Consider the following 25,120-nt stretch of genomic DNA (forward strand, 5'->3'; position numbering starts at 1 on the left):
TGTGGCTACATGGCAATAACAGTTGCACAGAACCACAGCAGAGCTGGACTGCATCCCCTGCATAGCACTTTGGAATGTACAGGGCAAGAATTGGTCAATAGTTCTGTCCTGGCACAATACTGGAATAGTAGAATAATTTTTAAAAAAATAAAAATTCCACAATATTTAGTTTAGAAATCACTAATAGAAGCTCAAGGTACATTGGTTATTAATAGTGGCATCAAACATAAAACTAAAAAATCCCTCTTGGAACACACTGATGGAAAGTAATGGAAGGGTAGAGAGTCTTGGAGCACATAGTAAAACTGAACCAATTTGTCAAAACTGAGAGTCTTTCTGGACATGTTCACTGTTGGAAGAATGGAAGATTAAACAAGTAAGCACTAAACGGAAGCAGCTAGGAGGCCATATGAATGAAGTATCCATAGCTACAGTAAAGAAAATTAAGGTTAAACAATATAATTATAAAAATATTGATTCAAAATTAGAGGTCAGGATATTACGGCAGCGCCGTGGTGTGTCTCTCCAGCAGATGTGGTGAGCCATTTAAATCCCCATTCAGTTCGGTGGGACTGTAATATCCCACCGGGCGGAAGTGGCTGTAAAATGCTGGCCATAAAAACAATGGACTCAGACAGTACAGCTGAAATATTGAACTGCAGGGACAATGAGGTCAGTGCTCGTAACATGAGAATACAACATCGAATGGCCTGTTTTTGGCCGAATGGCCTGTTTTCTGTGCTGCAGTGTTCTATGGTTCTATTTATGGACTGGGTGCAGGTCAATGGGATTAGCGGAATAATATTTCGGTACAGACTAGAAGGGCCGAATGGCCTGTTTTCTGTGCTTAAGTGTTCTATGGTTCTATTTATGGACTGGGTGCAGGTCAATGGGATTAGCGGAATAATATTTCGGCACAGGTTAGAAGGGCCGAATGGCCTGTTTTCTGTGCTGCAGTGTTCTATGGTTCTATTTATGGACTGGGTGCAGGTCAATGGGATTAGCGGAATAATATTTCGGCACAGACTAGAAGGGCCGAATGGCCTGTTTTCTGTGCTGTAGTGTTCTATGGTTCTAACATCCTTGGCTCCTCTGAAAAAAAGATGATTTATCACATAATGGCGTTATGAAGTGATCTGATCTCAACCATTAAAAAAAACGCACTAAGCTCAAAACTCAAAGTAAGCTGGTGATTCATAAATGCAACAGACAAGTTTAATGAGCCAACAGGAGGTTTCGGTTCAATAATCATTCATCATACTTTGTAGTCTAGGCACAGGTGCTGCTAGCTATCGTTTCTTACAGCTTTTCCAGTCAGTTGTTTGTTCCTAAGACAAATTCCTTCATTTATTCTAAGATCCTCTGAAAGATACCATTCTTTCCAAAAAAAAATCTTCCATTATTTATTTTGCCAAATAGCCAATCTAGAAAAAATTCTATCTGCTTATTACTAGCTGGGCTACATTGCTTTTGATGGTGATGTTTCTAGTTGGCCATGTCCTTTCAAGGTTGCTTTGTAATTCTGAAAATTAAAAGAATTAGGTTCTCCATGAAAAATCCCAATCAATTATAGAAACATCTGAGGAATGTTGAGCACAGTAAAAGAAAAACTGACTCAAAATTGCCAATTCACGCAAATGCTTTTACAGCACATTAGCTTTGTTTTGTGCCTAGAATTATTGTGCAGAGTCAAATCCAGTGGTATGGTCTCTTGTGCCTGTTGAATATATATCAAAGATAGATAAAAGAAAGATTACCCTGTCCAATTCACCTTGATGTAACTAAGCATCATGATTCCCCATGCTCCCCCTCTACCTACAGCCATATAAACTCTTGGGAGAGGAAAATTTTTAAAAATCCCTGGTTCTTTTGCCTAACTTTTAGCTGTACCTTCTAACTTTTTTCTTTCCTATTTTGTCTGTTTATTTGTGAAGAACCTTGTGGCATTGTTACACTAAATAAATGCTTGTTGTTATTGATACTGCTGTCATGAGAAATAGATTTCTTTTAAATATTTTTGGGGAATATTGTGTTATTCTGTGAAAAAGGATGTATGCATCTATGTGTATGCATATAATTTAATTATGCTGGGAAGAGATTAATAGGAGACAGGTTGTCTGGGGGTTTAAAACATGAAAAGGATAGAGAAGTAGCTCTGAAGAAGGGTCATATGGACTCGAAGCGTTAACTCTGTTTTTCTCTCCACAGATGCTGTCAGACCTGCTGAGTTTTTCCAGCATTTTCTGTTTTCTGAAAGGAAAGAGGTGTTAGGTTAGTGGTACAAGTGAATAGGTTAGATCGAACATTTGCATTTTTAGATAAGTTGAGAGTTTGTTTGAATATCAAAAGTGAAGTCAGAGGTGACAAGAAACATGTTTGTATCTTGCATGAGTTCCATTGGTAAACAGATGTAAGGATATTATATCTTATTGCCCTGAAAGCAAAGACAAAATTGAGACATGGAAGATTTTATGTTTGGAAGAATTTGAGTTTCAAAGAGATGTGAGACCAATAGAACCTGAGATGAAAGGGGGATAAAGATATTTTAGAGTTACTGTAACTGTGAACTATACGTGTTGAGCTGTTGAGCTGGAGCTGAGTTTGGAGCTATGGCCCTGAGCTGGGAGAAGATGCAGGTTTGAATCAGCCATCCTGTCAAGCCAGAGAAGTCTGGGGCTGCAAAAAGCAGTTCTGCTCTGAAGTTTGGATTTCCACAGCAAAGTGGAAAAGTTACATGTCATGTGGTATGGCTTTATCAAAGCTACAGCAGTTTGCCCTAGGTAATTTTATGGGATTTTTATAGTTAAACATCTATAAAGCAGCATTGTCTGGGTCTGACCAAGTAGAGGGTCTTTTGGGGGAATGTTTTGTAAGACTAAGTTTAACTGTGTATCTGTAATCTTGTGTTCTTAAGTTTTCTTTTATTCTTGTTAATAAAACTTTTACTTTTACAGGATGTTGGTATTGTTTTCCAAGCCAGCATTTATTCCCTGCCCCTAATTGTCCTTGAGAAAGTGATGGTGAGCCACCTCCTTAAACTGCAGCAGTGGTGGAGGTACACCCCAATGCTGTTGGGTAGAGAGTTCCAAGATATTAACCCAATGACAATGATGGAATCGCAATGTATTTCCAAGTCAAGATAGGGTGTGACTTGGAGGGCAATTTACAGGTGGTGGTGTTCCCATGCATCTGTTGCCTATGTCCTCCTAGGCAAGTTGTTGGTTTCCCTGAGAAGATAGTGGGTCGTCTCTCTTCTTGAATGACTGCAGTCCTTGTGCTGACAGTGTTCCCATGGTAGCCTTAACTAGGGAATTCCAGGATTTTGACCCAGTAATGAAGAAGGAATGGCAATATAAATTCAAGTCAGGACAACATGCGCCTTGAAGGTGGACACAGAATTCTTTCCATAATAATGATATTTTCATCCTTCTCAGGGGTTAAAAAATGCTTTTAAAGTAAGCCTGTTAAGCCACTGCAGTGCACCTAGTAGATGGTGCATATTGCAGCTACAGTGCATCTGTGATGGAAGGGATAGAGCGCTGGCCAAATGGACTGTTTTGACCTAGATGGGATTGAACTTCTTAATTGCACCCATTCAGATGGGTGGCAAGTATTTGACCACACTCTGACTTGATCCTAGATATAAAGATTTTAAGATGCCAGGAGTTTAGCTCACTAATCTTGGAGTAATCAGCTGCTGTACTAGTTTTGTAACTGCTGTAGTTAATATAGCTGGTCCAATAAAGTTCTGATTAATGATGATTCAATGGTAATTTTTAGCTTATATTTCTGTCTCAAGTATTGTAAAGGGCTATTTTCTTGAAATAAAAATAAGTGCAACAAGCACAGGGAGCTGGATTTTGTGCTCTTAGGTGAACCTGGCTGACTGCTTCTGGTTTGGCATTTATACCGCATTATACTTATATTGTTTATTAATGTCAGCCTTCGCATTTTCTCATAAATGTTGTCTGCTCAGTGCAGCGCTCTCCCCAGTTACAGCAGAGTTAGAAAAGGACAAAGAAACCGAAGACAACTTTCAAATTTATAGAATGCAACAACACTGCAACTCTCACAACGAACAGCCCAATGGCCTGTAGCACATATCATAGTAAACTGTAGTAAAATTTTAGACAGTAGAATCTCAGAATGATCTTTTACATTAAGTAAGCAATTTTTTAAAAAATTCATTCATGGGGTGTGGGCTTTGCTGTCAGCTTTGCCAGCTTTTTTTGCCCATCCCTAGTTGCCCTTGAGAAGGTGGTGGTGAGCTGTCTTCTTCAAACGCTGCAGTACATGTGGTGTAGGTACATCCACAGTGCTGTATGAAGGGAGTTCCAGGATTTTGACCCAGCGACAGTGAAGGAACGGTGATATATTTCCAAGTCAGGATGGTGAGTGACTTGGAGGGGAAATTCCAGGTGGTGGTATTCCCATCTATCTGCTGCCTTTGTCCTTCTAGATGATAGTGGTCGTGGGTTTGGAAGGTGCTGTCGCAGGAGAATTGGTGAATTCCTGCAGTGCTTCTTGTAGATTGTACACACTGCTACTACTGTGCGTCGGTGGTGGAGGGAGTGAATATTTGTGGATGTGGTGCCAATCAAGTGGGCTGCTTTGTCCTGGACAGTGTCAAGCTTCTTAAGTGTTGTTGAGCTGCACTCATCCAGGCAAGTGGGGAGTATTTCATCACATTCCTGACTTGTGCCTTGTAGATGGTGGACAGGCTTTGGGGAGTCAGAAGGTGAGTCACATGATTCCTAGCCTCTGACCTGCTCTTGCATCCACGGTATTTATATGGCTAGTCCAGTTCAGTTTCTGGTTAATGGTAACCTCCAGGATGTTGATAGTGTGGGGTTCAGTGATGGTAATGTCATTGAACATCAAGGGGTGATGGTTGGATTCTCTCTTGTTGGAGATGGTCATTGACTGACACTTTTATGGCACAAATGTTACTTGCCACTTGTCAACCCAAGCCTGGATATTGCCCAGGGCTTACTGCATTTGGTCATGGAGTGTTTCAGTATCTGAGGAGTCGCGAATGGTGTTGAACATTGTGCAATGATCATCGAACATCCCCACTGCTGACCTTATGATGGAAGGAAGGTCATTGTTGAAGCAGCTGTAGATGGTTGGGATGAGAAGTCTATGCTGAGGAGCTCCTGCAGTGATGTCCTGGAACTGAGATGACTGACCTCCAACAACCACAACCATCTTCCTTTGTGCTAGGTATGACGGCAACCAGCGGAGAGTTTTCCCCCTGACTCCCATTGACTCTAGTTTTGCTAGGGCTCCTTGATGTCACACTCTGTCAAATGCTGCCTTGATGTCAAGGGCCGACATTCTCACCTCACCTTGAGAGTTCAAGTCTTATGTCCATGTTTGAACCAAGGCTGTAATGAGGTCAGGAGCTGAGTGGCCCTGGCGTAACCCAAACTGGGTTCAGTGAGCAGGTTATTTCTAAGCAAGTGCTGCTTGATAACACAGTTGATGACCCCTTCCAGTACTTCACTGATGATTGAGAGTAGATTGATGGGGCGGTAATTGGCCGGGTTGGATTTGTCCTATTTATTGTGTCCAGCACATACCTGGGCAATTTTCCACATAGGCGAGTAGATGTCAGTGTTGTAGCTGTAGTGGAACAGCTTGGCTAGGGGCGCGGCAAGTTCTGGAGTACAAGTCTTCAGTACTATTGCTGGAATATTGTCAGGGCCCATATCCTTTGCAGTATCCAGTGCTTTCAGACGTTTCTTGATGTCGCGTGGAGTGAATTGAATTGGCTGAAGACTGGCATCTGTGATGCTGGGGATGCCCAGAGGAGGCTGAGATGGATCATCCACTCAGCACTTCTGGCTGAAGATTGTAGCAAATGCTTCAGCCTTATCTTTTACACTGATGTGCTGGGCTCCTCCATCATTGAGGTTGGGGATAGTTTGGAGCCTTCTTGTCCAGTGAGCTGTTTAATTGTCCACTACCATTCATGACTGGATGTGGCAGGACTGCAGAGCTTGGATCTGATCCGTTGGATGTGGGATTACTTAGCCCTGTCTATCACTTGTGGCTTATGCTGTTTGGCACACAAGTAGTCCCCCCATGTCACCAGGAAAACACACCGACGTGTTTCACAACAGCATATATAAGGCATGCACTTGGTGGGCTGCACTTCGTTTGAGACTTCAAAGTTTGTTTGTCTACCTTGCTTCAGTCAGCACTCACAGTCATCAGCACCAGATTTCACATCACTTTTAGGGGATGCTCATGGGCAGGTCTCTATCTACCAGATCAACCATTAGTGGGTGGCTTTTCGACAGCTGCAGGGCTGGGGCTTGCTCAGGGAAGGGGGAGAAATGGCCTCAGGCAATGGAAGAGGCTGCAGGACGAGGACTGTACTGGGGAAGGAGGGTAACCAAGGGTGTGTGTGGGAGCAAATGCTGATCTGTGCAAGTGGCCTCAAGATGGTGAGGGCTGAGGAGGCAGTTTCCAGAGGAGATGAAGCCAGATGGAGGTGTGAGTGTGTATGTGAGAATGGGTGGTGATGTCCCTTGAGCTGGCAGTGAGTGAGATGCCAGTGAGTGTGTGATGGGCTTGAGTGTGTGAGTTGGAGTGCTGAGATGGTTGCCATGCCCTGGCTGCATGGGTGAGATCATTCATCCTCTTTCTGCATTGGATGGCCACCTTATCTGTGCAGCATTGGCACTGATCATCACTGCCATCACCTACCAAGCCATAGTGGTAATGTTGTTGCCCCTCCTGCGGCCAGTGCGGGGGTAGAGGACATCAGAGTGGGCCTCCATGGTGTCCAAAAGGTGCTCGAGGACTGCAGTCTTCTTGCCTTTCAGGGCCACGTCTTTGCTGCAGTCCTGGGCTGGAAGCACTGAGCGCAGCTGTACATTAACTGTGGTGCCTGGCATGATGAAGTGGCGAGGTGATGGCGTGGCAGGCGAATTTTAGCCTGCTCGCCATCGAAACACCGTGTATCCTGGGAATGCATAATTAACGTGGCGGGTTTGGGATGATACAGTGTGAAAAGCCACCATTGCAGCCAGTGGGTAAAACACCGTTTTTCCCGCCAGCACTGCACCCATTGCAAATCTGGGATGAGTCCACTCGGTGACTTCTGAGTGGGGGCGCAGAAGTGTTGGAGGGGTGGGGTGGTGGGTGTGGCAGTGGCCGTGAAGAGATTCGAGGGAATTACATGGATGAAGCCTGGAAGTCAACCCAATGGGTCGGAATCTACGATTGCAATTGAACTGGAGCAATATATTTTCACTTCCAGGTTTCGCATCACCGAGCTGTGCAGCGGATGTACAAATGGACATTGGAGGAGCCAGGAGGTGTTCACAATGGATATTGCACATTGAACAAGGGAAGCGCTGATTTTCAGTGATGCAACATGTAGCATTAGGGCGTTTGGGACTGTAAGGATTAATATGGGACTAGGGAAACAGTTCCACCCACATTATGATTTAGAAGAGTCACATGGGAGTAGTCAAGTGTAGGAGTGAGTCTGGTAGCAGCTGGCATGAAGTTAGCACTGTAGTTCAAAAGAATTCTGAGGATCATTATACCTAGAAAGATGTAAAACAGAACACTTCATTAAAAGTAACTGCATATTTTTAATTTGTCCAGGAAGATCTTGAAAGTAAATGCTCCTAACTTTTAAGGTCAGAAAGTCTGTTTTGTCAAGATGAGTTGCCTAATCCGTGTATCATATATTCTGCATGTGAATGTCATATATCCTATCATTTTGTTAATATTGAGTTTATAACTTTTATAAATTTGTTAATTACATTGTGTCTCTTGCACAAGTACTTTTTTTTTGTAAATATGACTTACCTTCATTACAGAATTTTCCACTTTCAGTTTCAACAAACTTCAGTTTGTTTTATAAACATACAAGGTTGAGAAGACTGGACAGGTGATGATTGTTTAATGATCAAAGTTATTCTCTTCAGTGTGGTCCATGACACCCTTGAAACAGCCACAGACATCAGATGGGAAACAATGTAATGAGGCTCAAACCGCCACCTGAATCATTGTGGAGCAAATTATTGTAAAGTTAAAGCAAAGGAATGGATTTAGCTCTTCCTGCTTGGAGGAAACCAAGCGGTGTGGGCAGTTTAAATGGAATGGGAAGCTTATATTTCCTACCTGCTGCAGTCTGGCCAACTGCAATTTTAACTGCAGACATGAAGGACACACACCTTTACCTCTTTAAATATGCACAGCAGGCTATGATTTAGTTCATGGTGAAGACTTTCAGCAGGAGTAACAACAGAATGTCTGGTCACGGTAAAACTGAAGGCAAAGGATGCGCCAAGTCCAAGACTCGCTCCTCTAAAGCCGGTCTCCAGTTCCCTGTCGGCCGTATCCACTGGCTGCTGCACAAGGGTCACCATGCTGAGCGTGTCGGGGCCAGAGCCCCTGTCTATCTGGCTGCCGTCCTCGAGTATCTGATGGCTAAGATCCTCGAGCTGGCCGGCAACATGGCCTGGGACAACAAGAAGACTCACATCATCCCTGCCGCCTGCAGCTTGCCATCCGCAATGACGAGGAGCTCAACAAGCTGCTGGGAGGTGTCACCATAGCCCAGGGTGGGGTCCTGCCCAACATCCAGGCTGTGATGCTGCCCAAGAAAACCGGACACCCCAGCAAGCTTTATGTCTGAAGGGGCGAGATCGGGAAAAGATCAAGAACTGGTCTATTATTTTTAACCTGAGACATAAATGGGAGAAAAGTGATGACTTCCTTGGCCAGGCCAGAAGAGGCCCAGAAGGTTATGTTTATAATTTTTCTTTTACTCTCTTTGTTGATCAAGCAGTACAGGCACAGGAATGTCCCTCTGAGCCTCACAAAGAAACCTTGGACCTCTCCTGCCTCCCTCCACTGGAATTCCTCTTCCAGACCTACCTTGGAGCCGGTCACTGAACTTTCAATTTCTTGCCAATGGACTTTAATGGCCGGGTATCTGCTTCTGGCTGGGAAGTTGTGAAGTGATATGCTAAATGAAACCTGACTGCAAACCTTCCTCTTGCTGCTCCCAGACAGGTAGGCCAATCACCTTTGCCACATTCCCATCTGAAAGTGACATTCCAGCCCAAACATTCCAAGTCTTGACCTTATAGCCCGGAGTCGGAAGGACTCAATTTCAGATTCCCGCCCCCATTCCCAGCACCCCCAATTTTCGCTGGTGCGGTATAACGGTGTGGGTAATGAACCTGCATCTTGCACTCCTAACCTGGCTGGCTCCATTGGTGGCATTGGTACCTCCTAGCTCCTCTCAATTTTCATGGAAGCGGGCCAGCTTCTCCATGACTTGTGGTTCATGGATCACAGAAGATTCGTGGACCAAAGTCTAGATGTGGAAACCTTTTGAAAGATAAGGTCGAAAGGTCTTACCCATGTCCGCTATGAACTTCTCATGGTCCCTTATAGCCTCCATGTCAAATCAATGCCAACCCATGCCCCCACCCACCCCCATGACCCCTGATAGCTCTCATAACAACTTACGCCACCTCCCCACCCACCACCAGTGGTCCCTCATACACTCCATGCCAACTCAGGGACTTTCCTACTTTCCTGTTATGTTGTTCCTCTTCTTCAACATAAATTTACCAATCCTACATAAGGATTGGTGAAACAATAATATGGGTTGTTCATATGAAGATAAGACAATTTGAAGATAATATTCACTGGGAGACTGTGAGGCACATCTAATCTTGAGTCCTGCTGCTGCAAACTGTCTGCAAGTTATGGAACTACTATATCGTATCCTGTTGAGGTGGTAATGATTGACAGTAGCTTAAGATATGTCCCCTTGAAGTTTTATGTCATTATAGCACATACTTCTTCTAAACTAAGGCCAAAAGTTTATGTTTGGTGGGCAGGTGGAGCAGGAATGCACACGGACCCAATCAGCGCCCGTGATCGGGGCCATGCTGCCATTTCGCACGGGTGGACCAATTAAGGCCCGCCTGGCGTATCTACCGACTCCCGTGAATAGCGGGAGTGTGCAGGCTGCAGCGGGCGTGCATAGACCACCAGGTCCAGTGGCGACCTGGCAGTCTGTTTAAAGGAAGGCCTGGCAGCCTCCTGTAGGCTGCTCACACTGGCCATGTCGAGATCAAACCGCAGGAGGTCTGCTGAGCAGGGCACTCTGGAGGGAAGGGCAGAGGAGCAGGGCAGGTTGCAGGGTCTGCCACAGGAGCAGGGCAGGCTGCAGGGTAGACCAGTGGGGGGCCAATGTGCCCCTCACTTTTCTGATGATTGCCTTGCTGCCCTCCTCGAGGAGGTGGCAGCATAGCGGGAGGTGCTGGTTCCCCAGGATGGGAGGAGGAGGTCCCCCCACATGACCAAATGTGCCTGGGAGGAGGTGGCGGAGGTGGTGAGCTCCCGCAACGTGGTGCGGCGCACCTGGATCCAGTGCCGTTAGCGTTTCAATGATTTGTTGCGCTCTGGGAGGGTGAGCACCATGTTGGCATTGGGCATTTAACCCAGCAGATAGCCTTAGCCTTTGAGGGCCCTCCCCCACCCCCAAGTCTTACTGTCATGACTACATTGAATCATGTTGGGCATTTCTTGTACACTAAATGGCCAAGCAGATAGTGCCCATGCTTACATCAGCCTGAGTGGTTCATGAGGAGATGAGTTCTCCCCCGCACCATGTGTTGCTCTTAGTCGCACGTGACTAGTTTGGGGGCAACCTGCAGGAGATGCAGCTAGTCGTATACTCAGACTGCAGCACATGACCTATTCAGGGTGATGAGACCGTGGAAGGGGAGCCTCAAGGTTTCGTGGCCAAGAACCATCTGCTGCCCTTGCGCTGCACGTAGTTGCGCTTACTTGCTATGGGAGCTAAGACCGTGTGTTTCCTTAAGTGATGGATGTAGAATGTGTCCAAGGTGGCCGTTGGGGGAATGTTGGGAGCAGGCGTACTATCTTTGTGTGAATGATCAGCAGTAGCGTGGAGAGGAGGCACTGGAGGCCCGATATGGGCCACTGTGGTTGGGGTGCGGCGTGCATGTGCAGAGTCCATGTGCGATTAGCCACAATGAATGGTCTTCTCTGTTTTTCAGGGGGAAAATGCTCACAATGTCTGTGAGTGTTTGCGGACTGGAGGCGGCCAGGCCCAGCTGATGATTTTAAGCCGCTTCGAGCAAGAGGCCCTGGAGCTTGAGAGGCGCCATGTGCCCAGGTCCACAGGTGTTGGTGAGGTTGGGGTGGAACGGCCAGGTATTTGAGGTCCACAATGACATCCACTCTGTCTTCCCACCGTCCATAGCACTGATAATTGTTTGAATTGTTATTGTTGCAACATTGCTCATTTACAGACTGATAGAGGCAGACGTATGGGTCATAGACAAAGGTCCCTCAGCCCTTCGAAGACGCACGTGTCCAGCACCTTCCAAAGTCGCCTTATCCCATTTCCGACCACTATCCCCATGGCATTGTATGCCATGGCATCGCAACTGCATATCCAAATACTTATTACATGTTAGGAGGGTTTCTGCGTCCACCACCTTTCAGCCAGTGTGCCCCACATTACTGTGTGCAAAAGTTCCTCATCACCTCACCTCTCAACCTCATGCCCCTTACCTTAAATCAATGCCACCAGGTTACTCATCCCTCCGCCAAGGGGCAAAGTTCCTTTCTGTCGACCCTATCTATGCCCCTCATAATGTTATAAAGCTCAATAATGTCACCCCCACAATCTACTCTGCTCCAGGGAAAATAACCCCAGGCTATGCTACGTTTCCTCATAACTCCAACTCTCCAGCCCAGCCAGCATCCTGGTCAACGACCTCTGCACTCTCTCCACTCCAATCACATCCCCCCCGTGAAGTGCATATCACAACTGCACTCAGAACTATAGCTGTGGCCTAGGCAGCGTTTTCTGCACTTGAAAAATGACCTCCCTGCTCCAATATTCTATTCCTCGCCTAATAAAGGCAAGTATGGCATTTACCTTAAACGCCTTATGTACCTGTCCCGCTACCTTAACCGGCCTGTCGACAGCCCAGCAAGGTCCCTCTGACCCTCCTTACTTTCCACAGTCCTACCATTCCTCGTGTATTCCCGTACCTTGTTTCTCCTGCCCAAGTGCATCACCTCACACTTATCCATATAACATTCCATTTGGCATTCCTTAGGCCATCTGACCAGCCCATCGGTATATGCCTGTAATGTTAGGGTCTCCTCCTGTCTAATTGCCAGCCCACCAATATTCGTCTCCACCGGTTCTGGAAGGTTGAGTGCATAATGAGCCGGGGTAAAGGGATGAAGTGTGTCATTGGTGCACGCCAACTGATCCACCGTCCTTGTTGTTATTTTCAGCATCATCAGAGCCTGTCCACCAGGAGCAATTGTAGATGCCCCCTCTCACATCTGAGGGCTCTCAGCTGTCACCTGCGTCACACCATTTCTGCAAGGCAGGCACCAGCACTGATACTAGCACATCGGTGGGAATTGCAACATCGGCTAGTGTCCCGGGGCACAGTGGAGAGGGCACTTCACAATCACTGGAGGAGCTGGCAGAGACAGAGAGTGCTGATGGTGCCAGCAGCCAGAGGACTGCAGGGGACCAGGCAGGTGCTCTGTCAGTGCTTGGTGATATGCCTCTGGAGTTGTCCGCGACGCAGCAGCTGCAGGAAATGTGGTCGGGTGTGCGGGAGCATCTGGGAGCGTTGCATGAGACGATGCTTCACTTGGTGTCCGTGGTGGAGGAGTCCGCGCAGAGCATCGGTGATGCAATGAGCCTCATGTCAGAGCGTCATGCTTCCTCCATGGAGAGAGTGGTGACTCTCGTGGAGAGGGGCTTCCAAGAGAACAAGCAGCTTCTCCTGGGGTTACGCTCGGACCTGCAAGACTCACAGTGCCAGTGGCCACAGCTGGTCATTGCCAATGTGGGAGATGGTGTGGGCTTCAAGCTTCCGTTGACCATCCATCGATGGTGAGCAGGGAGTTCTGAGGCAACCTCACATCGGCACAGCAGCTGCCTGTCGTATCTGCGGGCTCCTCTCATGGTGCTCCGGGTGAGGGCACCAGCTGCTCCGCCCCTCTCCCAGTGACCGCTTCATCGGGTGAGGCTGCGACGACGGGGGAAATGCCAGCTGTGGAACTGGCAGCTCCCTCGCACAGGCTCCATGGGGCAGAGGAAGGCTGCCAAGGGTCATCGAGGCCAACAGGACAGCAGAGTCAGCAGGTTGTCTCAGAGGCCACTCTGAGCGATGGGGCAGCACCAAGACGTAGCACCCATAGATGTAAACATAAGGCACCTTAGGCACATCATGGGTTTCTCACTGGTGCTTTTGTGTTGGCCCAAGATTATGGAATTATTATTTGTTTATGCTTGAAAAACGTTGTGGTTTGACTTTGTGTGACCTTATGATGGTGAAAATTAAAACCAGATGTGTTACCATGGCTGAGGGTGGCTCATTTGTTCTGCATTTTTATTTTTTACCTAATGTCATGAGTGTGTGAGTGGACATTGAGGTTTATGTCCAAAGCCCTTAGTTGCAGCTGATGAAATGGCAGATGTAGCACTTGGTGCCGACTATGGAAGCGCCAGGCAAGGGTGGTCCTCCTGATCCATTTGTGTGGAGCTAGCTGAAGATTGGTTGGATTAAAGTGTCCGTGCCTCCTTGGTGTAGTCCCGGGTCAGCATTTAGCCCCTCATCATTCCCCTGTCCTTCCTCATCCTCAGAATGACTGCTGGACTCATCGTGTGCAGCCGCTTCCATTTTGTCAAGGTCTTAATCGTCCACTGCGTTCCCCCTTTCCAGCGCAAGATTGTGGAGAGCGCAGAATGTAACCACTATCACCGAGACATGATCTAGCGGGTACTGGAGTGCACCCCCTGAGTAGTCCAGGCATTGGAAGCACATCTTGAGAAGACCGGTGGCTCTCTCCACCACAGCCCTTGTGGAGAAGTGGCTCCTATTATAACGCTGCTCAGCTCCTATTCTTGGATGGTGGCGAGGCCTCATGAGCCACCTTCTGAGGGGATAGCCCTTGTCACCCAGCAGCCATCCATCAAGCCGGGCTGGAGCACTGAAGAGTGGGGCTGGGAGTGTCTGATGATGTAGGTGTCGTGGGAGCTGCCTGGGTACCTTGCACAAACTTGTAGAATCAGCATCCTGTGATCACACACTATCTGCACGATAATGGAGTGGAAGCCCTTCCTGTTGACGAAGGCACCGGGCTCACCTGCTGGAGCCTTGATGGCCACGTGTGCAGTCTATAGCACCCTGGATGCAGGGGAAGCCAGCAATGGCCGCAAAGCCTCTGGCTCGCTGTGTCTGGCTTTCCTGGTCCCAGCAGAAGTGGATGAAGGTCAATGCATGCCTGAACAGAGCGTCTGTGACCTTCTTGACACAAATGCGGACAGCTGATTGGGAGACACCGCAAAGATCGCCCACTGAGCCCTGGAAGAAGCCAGAGGCATAGCAGTTAAGGGCAACTGTGACCTTCAGAGCCACTGGCATGGGGTGGCCGCCCACACAATCAGGAGAGATCTCAGGGCCAATCATCTGACAGATGTAGCTGACTGTCTTCCTTGACAGTTGGAGCCTCCTTCGGCACTGCACCTCAGTCATATTGAGGTAGCTGCTTCGCCGCCTGTAAACCCTGGCAGCAGGATAGTGGCTTCTTCTGCAGCCCCTTCCATTTTGGACTACCTCTTGGCCCTCTGCCCCTTGTGCCTGTGCCTGTCCTCCCAAAGGTGGCTCCCCTGGAGGCTAATTGTGCACTCCTGGCCTCCTCCCCCTTCTGGCCCTCCCTTCCTCCTCAGAGGAGCTGCCTCCAGTGGACATGTCAGAATCCATACCCAGGCTAAAGGGAGGCCTCCGGAAAGCTGCAGGCCCGATAAAGATTACTGACTGCAGAGTGCTGACCTGAAGGTTAAAAGCACACAGAAAGCTGCTGGCATTTGTTCTGAACTGCTGCAAAACACACGGGCAAGTTTAAAAATCTTTCTGCAATAAATACTCACAAACCAGATTGACGACCCCACTGAGCCCTTATCCCACCCATGGATGAGTTTTATTAAAAATTCTCTTACCCGCCTGGCTGTTGCGCCCATGCGCTGACCCGAAGATCGCACGGACGCCTGAAGATCAGCATCGATTGCCGATTTTAGGACCTTAACCAGCCCATTAATTAATGGCGGGCACGCGTCGAACTTTATCGCGCGCCTGCCCAGCGAAATATCGCGATGGTTCGCGGTGATGTCGGGACACTCACCCGACATCACCGCGCGTCATTTTACACGCTGACATGTGGGTCTTCCCCCCGCACGTCAAGCAGAAAATTCTGCCCTAAAGGTTTACCATTAAAAAATCAAACTATTTCTATGACAGCAAAACTAAATAACATTATTGTGCCTGAATGTACTTTAACACAGAACAATAAATTTACAAGTCTCTGAAAAAAAAATTGGTAGTTTGCTTATCCTTCCAGTGTTAGTTATGCTGATCTTTTCTGGAGGCTGTTGTATGTTTTCAGAACGCTGGTTAGGGCCGCTTTGTGTTGCGTATTAGACATTGTTCTAGCCGTAATAAGATTACTCGGCATTTCTGGTTGTGGCATTGTTCTGATTTGGCAACTGTTTCATCACACTGTCATGCCATTTGGTGTTCATACTCGATAGGATCTTGTTTCTGGGCCTATGCTGATGATTTCTTTTGGATTCCAGGTACCAGAAGGTGGGTGTTGTACTCAAACTTTCTGTCTGATGTTCAGGTTGGGCAATTCATTACTAGCATACCAGTCATGGACATCTTTTATCTTCCTCTGTTTTTCAAGTAATGCATCATGTATGCCTGGGAGTACTGACAATGACCGGGGAGGTTTGTCTGCACTTATCTGCTGAATATGCAGTTTGTAAGTTGGAATAGGTATACTTATTTGCTTCAAATTGTGCCAGCCAGCCTGTTGCATTGCAGAGTTAGGTACTCTCCTCCTAGTGTAAGCACAGGGTTTCTGATGGTGCTCCTTGTGGTCTCTGGTCCTCAACATTGTCTTGATGATATTTTGGATATCAGGTCCTTGCACATTGGTAGAGCTGTGCTTGCTGGACCTGTGGTGTCCATAATATAAAATATCTGGGGTGACCAGGGCGATTTTTTCGTAGCGACACTTGAGTGTAACAGATCTCAGCGATGGAATCTCTGAGCCATTTTACGCAGTGAGTTTGGTGTTAGTTGGTTGAATCATTACTTGCCACTTCTGTGGGTACATACATTTCAGTGTGTGGAGTGAAAGGATGTTTGCAGCTGCACCATTATCCAGATTTGCATATAGATTATGCTGACCCATCATCTATGGGCATGTACTGTAGACTGTGGCAAAGCTTCTGTTGGTATCATTGTGCCAATACACTCTTTAATGTTCACCTTGCTGAATGACTGTATACTTTGAGTCTTGATGCTCTGGTCATCCTCATCATTTGGCTGTGTAGATGGCTATACATTTCATGAATCTTGTCTTGATGCTGTTTGGTACTTGCTCTTGGGTTTTTAGAATGCTGTACCTGTTTGACAACCTGTTTGTGGCTTCTCATGATTTTGAACCACTTATCTTGGCCTTTGCTTTTTGCATTGCGCCACGACCACAGCTGATGTTATTTGCTGAGCAAGTCAAATCCCAGAGGGAAAGTTGTCTTACTGATCATAACCTTTTTTTTGTATTTTGAAAATGAGGGAAAGGGCTACTGATCCCAGAAGCATAGAATCCCAGTAACACTTTTAGGATTTATTAATAATAAGGGAAAAAAAACAAGATTAAAGTTACACAATTAGAACAGTTTTATAAAACATCCCCAAAGAAACCCACTTGGTTAGAATACACAAGTAAACAACTTGGCAACAACTCCCTTAGAGATTTTCAACTACAAGAATCCAGTAACATTACCCAAGGCAATAACTGCTGTCATTTTAGTAAAGGTATACCACACAACTTCCCACTCTCTTCCACTCTGCTGTGGAAATCCAAAAGAAAGGTTCAGAAACAGACTGCTTTCTGAAAACAAAGACTTCTCTGGCTTGAAAACTCGATGGTTGCTTCAAACTCACAACTTTCATACCCTTTCCCAGCACAGGTCTGGTCTCAGGACATCTCCCCACATAGACACACAACACAGCTCAACATCTTATCCTGAATATCCTCTTCCACTTTCATCTTAGATTCCATTGTCCTCAGAGCCTCTTTGAACTCAACTTATCCAAAATATAAAAATCTTTCATGTTTTTGTATTACCTCCACTTTCGGGTCAAATAAGATTTAATAACCTTCCCTAGTTTACTTATGAAACCTTTGTAAGTTGTAAAAGTCCCTTGTCACTTCTAAACTCCCCTTTGAAATTTAGCAGCTGAAAAATCAAGTTCCTACTTATCCTATATTGCAAATTTTAAAACCCGAACTACTTACTTGAAATTCAACTTCACAATAGCCTCTCCTTACAAATGCATGCATCTCTCAGTTCCCACAAACAAGCTGTCTTTACTAACCTTCCCCCCCACCCTACCCCACACACACACATTTCTTTACAGAATACCACCATATTCCCAAAATATTAAAAGAAATAACATCCATCTTCACACTTGGCACTGCCAATGTTCTCTGGTGGCAATTACTTTGTATACAGCGTTAAAAGCTGGGCATTTTCTGGGTGCATGTATGAGGCTGCACTGCCCGCATTGCTTACTAGGCTTTCCTGAATTGGCTATTGTGTCAATGTTGGATGAATTATACATAGCCTGTAGACTCTGTCTACCCATTAGTATGGTTTCTGTCACTGACCTCATCTCCTCTGGAGATCTTCCTTCCACAGCTTCCAACCTGATAGTCGCCCAACCTCAGACGGCCCGCTTCTACCTCCTACCCAAAATCCACAAACAGGACTGTCCCGGCAGACCGATCGTGGCAGCCTGTTCCTGCCCCACGGAACTCATTTCTCGTTATCTTGACTCCCTTCTCTCTCCCCTTGTCCAGTCCCTTCCCACCTACATCCATTATTCCTCTGACACCTTACGTCACATCAACAATTTCCAGTTCCCTGGCCCCAACTGCCTCCTCTTCAGCATGGACGTCCAATCCCTCTACACCTCCATCCCCCACCGGGATGGTCTGAGGGCTCTCAGCTTCTTCCTCGAACAGAGGCCCGAACAATCCCCATCCACCGCCACTCTCCTCCGCCTGGCTGAACTTGTTCTCACACTTAACAATTTCTCCTTTAACTCCTCTCACTTCCTCCAAATAAAAGGTGTGGCTATGGCCCCAGCTATGCCTGTCTCTTTATGGGGTATGTGGAACATTCCTTGTTCCAGAGATACTCCGGCCCCCGCCCACAACTCTTTCTCCGGTACATCGATGATTATTTCGGTGCTGCTTCATGCTCTCGTCGGGACCTGGAAAAATGTATTAATTTTGCTTCCAATCTCCACCCCTCCATCATTTTCACATGGTCCATCTCTGACACTTCCCTTCCCTTCCTTGACCTCTCTGTCTCAATTTCTGGTGATAGACTGTCCACCAATATCCATTACAAGCCTACCGACTCCCACAGCTACCTCGACTACAGCTCCTCACACCCCGCTTCCTGTAAGGACTCCATCCCATTCTCTCAGTTCCTTCGCCTCCGTTGCATCTGTTCTGGTGATGCTACCTTCAAAAACAGTTCCTCTGACATGTCCTCCTTCTTCCTTAACCGAGGTTTTCCACCCATGATAGTTGACAGGGCCCTCAACCGTGTCCGGCCCATCTCCCGTGCATCCGCCCTCATGCCTTCTCCTTCCTCCCAGAAACATGATAGGGTCCCCCTTGTCCTCGCTTATCACCCCACCAGCCTCCGCATTCAAAGGATCATCCTCTGCCATTTCCGCCAACTCCAGCATGATGCCACCACCAAACACATCTTCCCTTCACCCCCCCCGGGGGCATTCCGTAGGGATCGTTCCCTCTGTGACACCCTGGTCCACTCCTCCATCACCCCCTACTTCTCAACCCCCACCTACGGCACCTCCCCATGCAAACGCAAAATATGCAACACCTGCCCCTTCACTTCCTCTCTCCTCACCGTCCAAGGGCCCAAACACTCCTTTCAAGTGAAGCAGCATTTCACTTGCATTTCCCCCAACTTAGTCTACTGCATTTGTTGCTCCCAATGCGGTTTCCTCTACATTGGAGAGACCAAACGCAGACTGGGTGACCGCTTTGCAGAACACCTTCGGTCTGTCCGCAAGCATTACCCAGACCTCCCTGTCGCTTGCCATTTTAACACTCCACCCTGCTCTCTTGCCCACATGTCTGTCCTTGGCTTGCTGCATTGTTCCAGTGAAGCTCAACGCAAACTGGAGGAACAGCACCTCATCTTCCGACTAGGCATTTTACAGCCTTCCGGACTGAATATTGAATTCAACAACTTTAGATCTTGAACTCCCTCCTCCATCCCCACCCACTTTCCATTTCTTCCCCTTCCCTTTTGTTTTTTTCCAATAATTTATATAGATTTTTCTTTTCCCACCTATTTCCATTATTTTAAATGTATTCCACCCATCGTTTATTTCACCCCACCCCCACTAGAGCTACCTTGCTTGTCCTGCTCTCCACTCTTAATTAGCACATTCTTTTAGATAATATCACCACCTTCAACACCTCTTTGTTCTTTTGTCTGTGACATCTTTTGGTTATCTCCTCCTATCACTGCTTGCTTGTCCCAACAACACCCCCCCTCCTTCTTCCTCCCTCCCCCCTCCTTAAACCAGCTTATATTTCACCCCTTTCCTATTTCTACTTAGTTCTGTTGGGTCATGAGGACTCGAAACGTCAACTTTGCTTTTCTCCGCCGATGCTGCCAGACCTGCTGAGTTTTTCCAGGTATTTCTGTTTTTGCGTTGAGTATGGTTTCCTATTTGCATCTGCTTTGAAGTAGCGCTTCCATGGTGTAACCTTTGGGTTGGTCCAAAATGTCTTTTTGGGATGCTTCCATTGAGGTAGATGCTATCACAAGTTCAATTATTCTGTCGTTTAGCTCAGCTGCCATGAAGTCGCAATCGTGTCCCTTGTCTCTGCACCTACTTATGAATTGGTCATTGGTCTCTGTTAGTTGTTGCCTAAAGTACCTGAATTCTAGATGATGTATTTGGAAGTTGAGCTTCACTTGTAATTGATCTTTGAGAGTTGACAATATATTTTATAGATTTTTCAGGTGGTTGTCAGACAGACCTGATATTTTAAGTCTGTGGGGGCCTTCATTGCCTATATCAGTTTTAATTTAATGGCTTTTTTTTAACAGGTTTGGAAATATTGAGGTCCAGAAAACATATTTCAATGCATTGTTGAAACAAAGTAAATCCAGATAAGAGATCCATTGTCGTCCAATTGAGTATTGGAAATTTTGTGATCACCTTTTAGTGTTTCTGCAGGAATTTTAATGCTATCTGGAACTTTTTACAGTTATCAGGTTTCTTCCAGCGCTTTTACAGTTAATTTAGTTCTGAGTTGCAGTACCTTTTGAGGCCACTGCCTTAGCTGGTCATAAGCTACTGCTTGACTACAATGGTGATGCTGTTGAGCTCTTTCTGATTTTTCCCAGGTTCAGCTGTAAATTCCACCCACAAAGCAGCGATTTAGGTGATAATATGGCTGCCTGTTTTAAAGATGAAAGCAAACAGTGAAGAAAGCTTCTTTTACTGGCTTCTTCTGACTGTTATTGAATGGATTCTTCTTCCCAGCCCAGAACTTCCCTAGAAGTGGCAATGATAGATTCTCTCTTGTCTGTAAGTTCTTCTTACAGTAAGTCCCTCCAGACTTTGCTATTAGACCATAAGACCATAAGACATAGGGGCAGAAGTAGGCCATTTGGCCCATCATGTCTGCTCCATCATTCAATGAGTTCATGGCTGATCTGATAATCCTCAACCCCACTTTCCCGTCTTTTCCCCATAACCCTTGATTCTCTTACTGATTAAAAATCTGTCCATCTCAGCCTTGAATATACTGAATGACCCAGCCTCTACAGGCCTCTGTGGTAAAGAATTCCACAGATTAACAACACTCTTCCTGTTTAAACTTCGCATCAGATAGACTTTACTATATAAGCTCTCCCAAATTCAAAGGGTTTTACCCAGTGGCTGCTGGCTAGAGCAAGGTGCAATCCCAGAATGAAGGTATGGTGTGTGGAGGGTCCCTACAAAGCTGCAGAATCCTTACACACAGTGAGTCTTGATAGCTGCTTCACTTTCACACCAAATCTTTTCTTCAGCAGGATATAAGTTGAGGCTTGTATTCTGCTCCCTCAAGTCTTCAAAACCCTGCTGCCACCCTGCCACCATGCTATACCCTTCTTCTTCTTCAACATAAACATATCAATCATACACAGGATTGGTGAAACAATAATGTTGGTGCTTTATTTGAACATAAGACTATTTACAGATAAATGTTCACTGGGAGGCGCCTGCTGCTTGCTGACTGCCTATAATCTATTATATCCTGTTGAGGTAGTAATGATTGACGTAGTTTAAGATGCGCTCCCTTTCATCATATCACAACACTTCCATGACCATTCACCCAGTACGCACGATGCACAGAATCAATGAACCCAATAATAACAATGACATGCGTGAAACTACTTAGGAAAAACACCCATTCATAACTCTTTGGGAAAAGAAACTGGTCTTCCTACAAACCTATAAAATTGTCTAGCAAACAGACCATTAAATTATCAATGACAGAAGCTTTAACCACTTCACACTTCTAATTTTGTGCAAGTAAGCATTAAGACATTGATAAAAGTATTACAGAAAAAAATAACTTTTCATAACCACATATAGATGTCAACTAAGCAAAGTCAACAGTTGTCTTCAGCCATGTAAATAAACTCCCACTCATATAATCCTTTTATGAGTCTGTGCTCCCAGCCAGGCATGCGTAATGAGGCTAATCTTATGTATTCAAAGCCTTGTTTAGCTTGTCATACTTTGCAAGCGAGTGCATTATGAGATCACAGAATCCATGTTGTCTTGTTACTTCTATTACTGCAGTAGAATAAACAAAAGCCAATCACTTCCACACCTACATGAGTATTAATTAATCTTTAAAAAGTTACAGGCAGCACCAATATTTAAACGTAACAAATTGGCAATGAGGATGACGGACCTTTGCGGTAATGCCACTCGAAAAGCGACTTTTTATTCTCTCTCAACTGTGAGCCACCAACGAATGGCTGAGAAGATTCCCGGAGCGCTCCCGAAGTTCAAGCAAAAGGGGTCTGCAAGGTGAAAATAAAAAGATAAATAGGGAAGAAATTGCTGCTGTGCTTTACTGAACAGGAAGGAAGTTTTAAAAAAAGCTTACAGAAAAACATGCTTGCCGAAAGAAAAGAGATCCACGATCACGGGAATCCTGGGAAAGCACAGGAAAAATACAGCAACAGGGCCATCGGCTGTAGACAAGCCTGCAAAGTTCCACATACAGAGGGAGAAGAATGTGCTGCATTCTTCTGTAAAAACTTACAGAAAGGGAAGATCCACGCTTGCTGCAGAGCTCGGCAAAAGCCTGAAAAGTGCAGGAAAAGCCATAGAGACATAACAGACAGTTGCTGACAGCCTGAGTTATAGAAATGGTTACTGTCTTAAAGTGGTAACAGCATTTGAAGTGGTAGCTACAAAAAAAAAGGAAATGACAGTAAACAAAAAGTAACTGACGAAGAAGAGAAAGTACTAAGGCGGAAACTGACTACACTTCCTAGACCTATGGGACATTTTGATGACACTGTTGAACAGTGGAGCTCCTTCAATGAATGTTTTGTGTTTTTTGTCAATGAAAATGGAATTGAAAATGATAAGAAGGTGGCAACTTTCTTAAGTGTGATGGGAGCTAAAACCTTTGGCTTATTAAGAAGCTTGGTGCAGCCTGATAAACCTGGCACAAATTCATATGAGGTCATTGTAAAAGTCCTGGAGATGCATTTTTCCCCTAAGCCACTTGTCATAGCACAAAGCTTTAAGTTTCACAGAAGAAACCAAGTAGATGGGGAAACAATTACGCAGTATGTTGCAGTACTTAAGAATCTCACTGAAAATTGTGAATTCAATGAAGTACTGAACGATACCCTCTGTGACAAGTTGGTCTGTGGCCTTCGTCCTGTAGCAATCCAGAAACACCTCCTGACAGAGTCTAACCTCACTTTGCAGAAAGCCATAGAGATTGCAGCCTCCATGGAGCTGGCTGCAAAAGAAGCACAGCAGCTGAGTACTTCAACTCGAATGTGTAACGTGACAGCTGAGTGTGCACACAAGATAGCAAGCAGCCAAGATTGTGGAAAGCCTGGTCACCATCCATCTGAATGTTGGTGCAGAGACCTTGAATGCCGTCAGTGTGGCAAGAAGGGGCACATTGAGCATGCCAGTAAAAACAAAAAGGCAGCAGTGAATCAGAAAGGCAAACTAGAGAAAATGGAATCTGCCATCTGGCATAACAGGAAGGAAAATGTGCATGTCATACAGAGTGACACCAAGTCCAAAGAAGAAGGGCCTTCCATATCTTGTCAGTGGCAAGTGGTTTACAGGGCTACTGGGTAACATCACTGCTGGAGGGCCAACCAATATGTAGGGAACCAAATACAGGGGCAGCAGTTACTCTGGTCCTAGATGCTGTGTATAAGGAGAAGCTTAAACATCTTCTCTTGACGCCTGCAAAAATTGTTCTGAAAACATATACAGTGGAATCTGTATATGACGGGCAGAACCTAAGTTGTAAAGTGGAGCTAAATGGACAGACTACTAAGTTACCACTGTTTGTGGTGAAAGGCAACTACCCAGCTTTAGTTGGACGATCATGGCTTGAGAAGATCTGGTTGAACTGGGCAGAAGTACACAGTATTGCAAAAGAAGAAACTGGTCTGACAGCTGTTATAAAAAAAAAATGCTGTTGTTTTTGAAGGTGATTTGGGAAGCATGAAGGGAACGGCCGTAATATTGAATATCAAAGCTGACTCTCAATCAAAATTTCTGAAGGCCAGAACCGAGCCTTATGCCATACCAACAGAAGTCGAAGCTAACCTGGAGAATCTGGTTGAGATAGGAGCCTTGGTACCTGGTCTCTCATTGCGAATGGGCAACACCCATCGTTCCAGTGCTCAAGTAAAATGGCTCCATACGCATCTGTGGAGATTTCAAGGTTACAGTTAACCCTGTGTTGTGTGCTGAACAATATCCACTTCCCCATATTGAGCACCTTATTGCTGGCCTGGCTGGTGGACAGAAATTCAGCAAAACGGATCTATTACAGGCCTACTTACAAATGCATGTTGATGAGAAGACAGAAGAATATCTGACCATCGCGACATACAAGGGACCACAGAGACTGCTGTTTGTCTTTTGGAATAACATCAGCCCCAGCCTTGTTTCAGAGGCCCTGGTCCTGAGTGACTTGCCTGGAGTTCAGTGCTACCTTGATGACATCTTCGTAACTGGTAAGGCTGATGAGGATCATCTCAAGAATTTGGATACCACCCTATAAAGGCTAGAGGAGTATGGCCTTCAGGTTCGCAAAGACAAAAGTGAGTTTTTTCAGCTCTCTGTGGAATTTTTGGGGCACGTCATTGATGGGCTTCACAAAACACCCTCCAAGGGTAAGGTTATTCTGAATGCTCCAGCTCCTCAGAATATCAGCCAGTTTCGCTCGTACTTAGGGCTGCTGAATTGTTACAGGAGATTTATTCCACAGCTGGCAACCCTGCTGAAACCCCTGCATGAGCTTCTGTGTCAGAACAAAGCCTGGAAATGGACAGAAGCCTGTGTCACTGTGTTCAAGCAGGCTGAAGCAGCACTGACAGACTCTGAGGCACTTTGACCCCTCCTTACCTCTACACATTCCATGTGATGCATCGCCTTATGGGGTTGGGGTCATTGTTTCACACAATGCCCTCAAGAGTGGAGAGGCCCTAAGCATTCACTTCAAGGGCTTTAGCAAAGCAGAGAGCCAATACGCTCAAATCGAACGCGAAGCACTGGGAACCATTTTTGAAATCCAGAATTTTCACCAGTATCTGTTTGGATGGAAATTCATGCTGCTGACTGATCATAGACCACTCACCTCAAAATTTGGTCCACATATAGATATCCCTTCT

This window comes from Cetorhinus maximus, chromosome 7 (assembly GCF_964194155.1).
Source record: "Cetorhinus maximus chromosome 7, sCetMax3.hap1.1, whole genome shotgun sequence".
In the NCBI taxonomy this organism is placed as follows: Eukaryota; Metazoa; Chordata; class Chondrichthyes; order Lamniformes; family Cetorhinidae; genus Cetorhinus; species Cetorhinus maximus.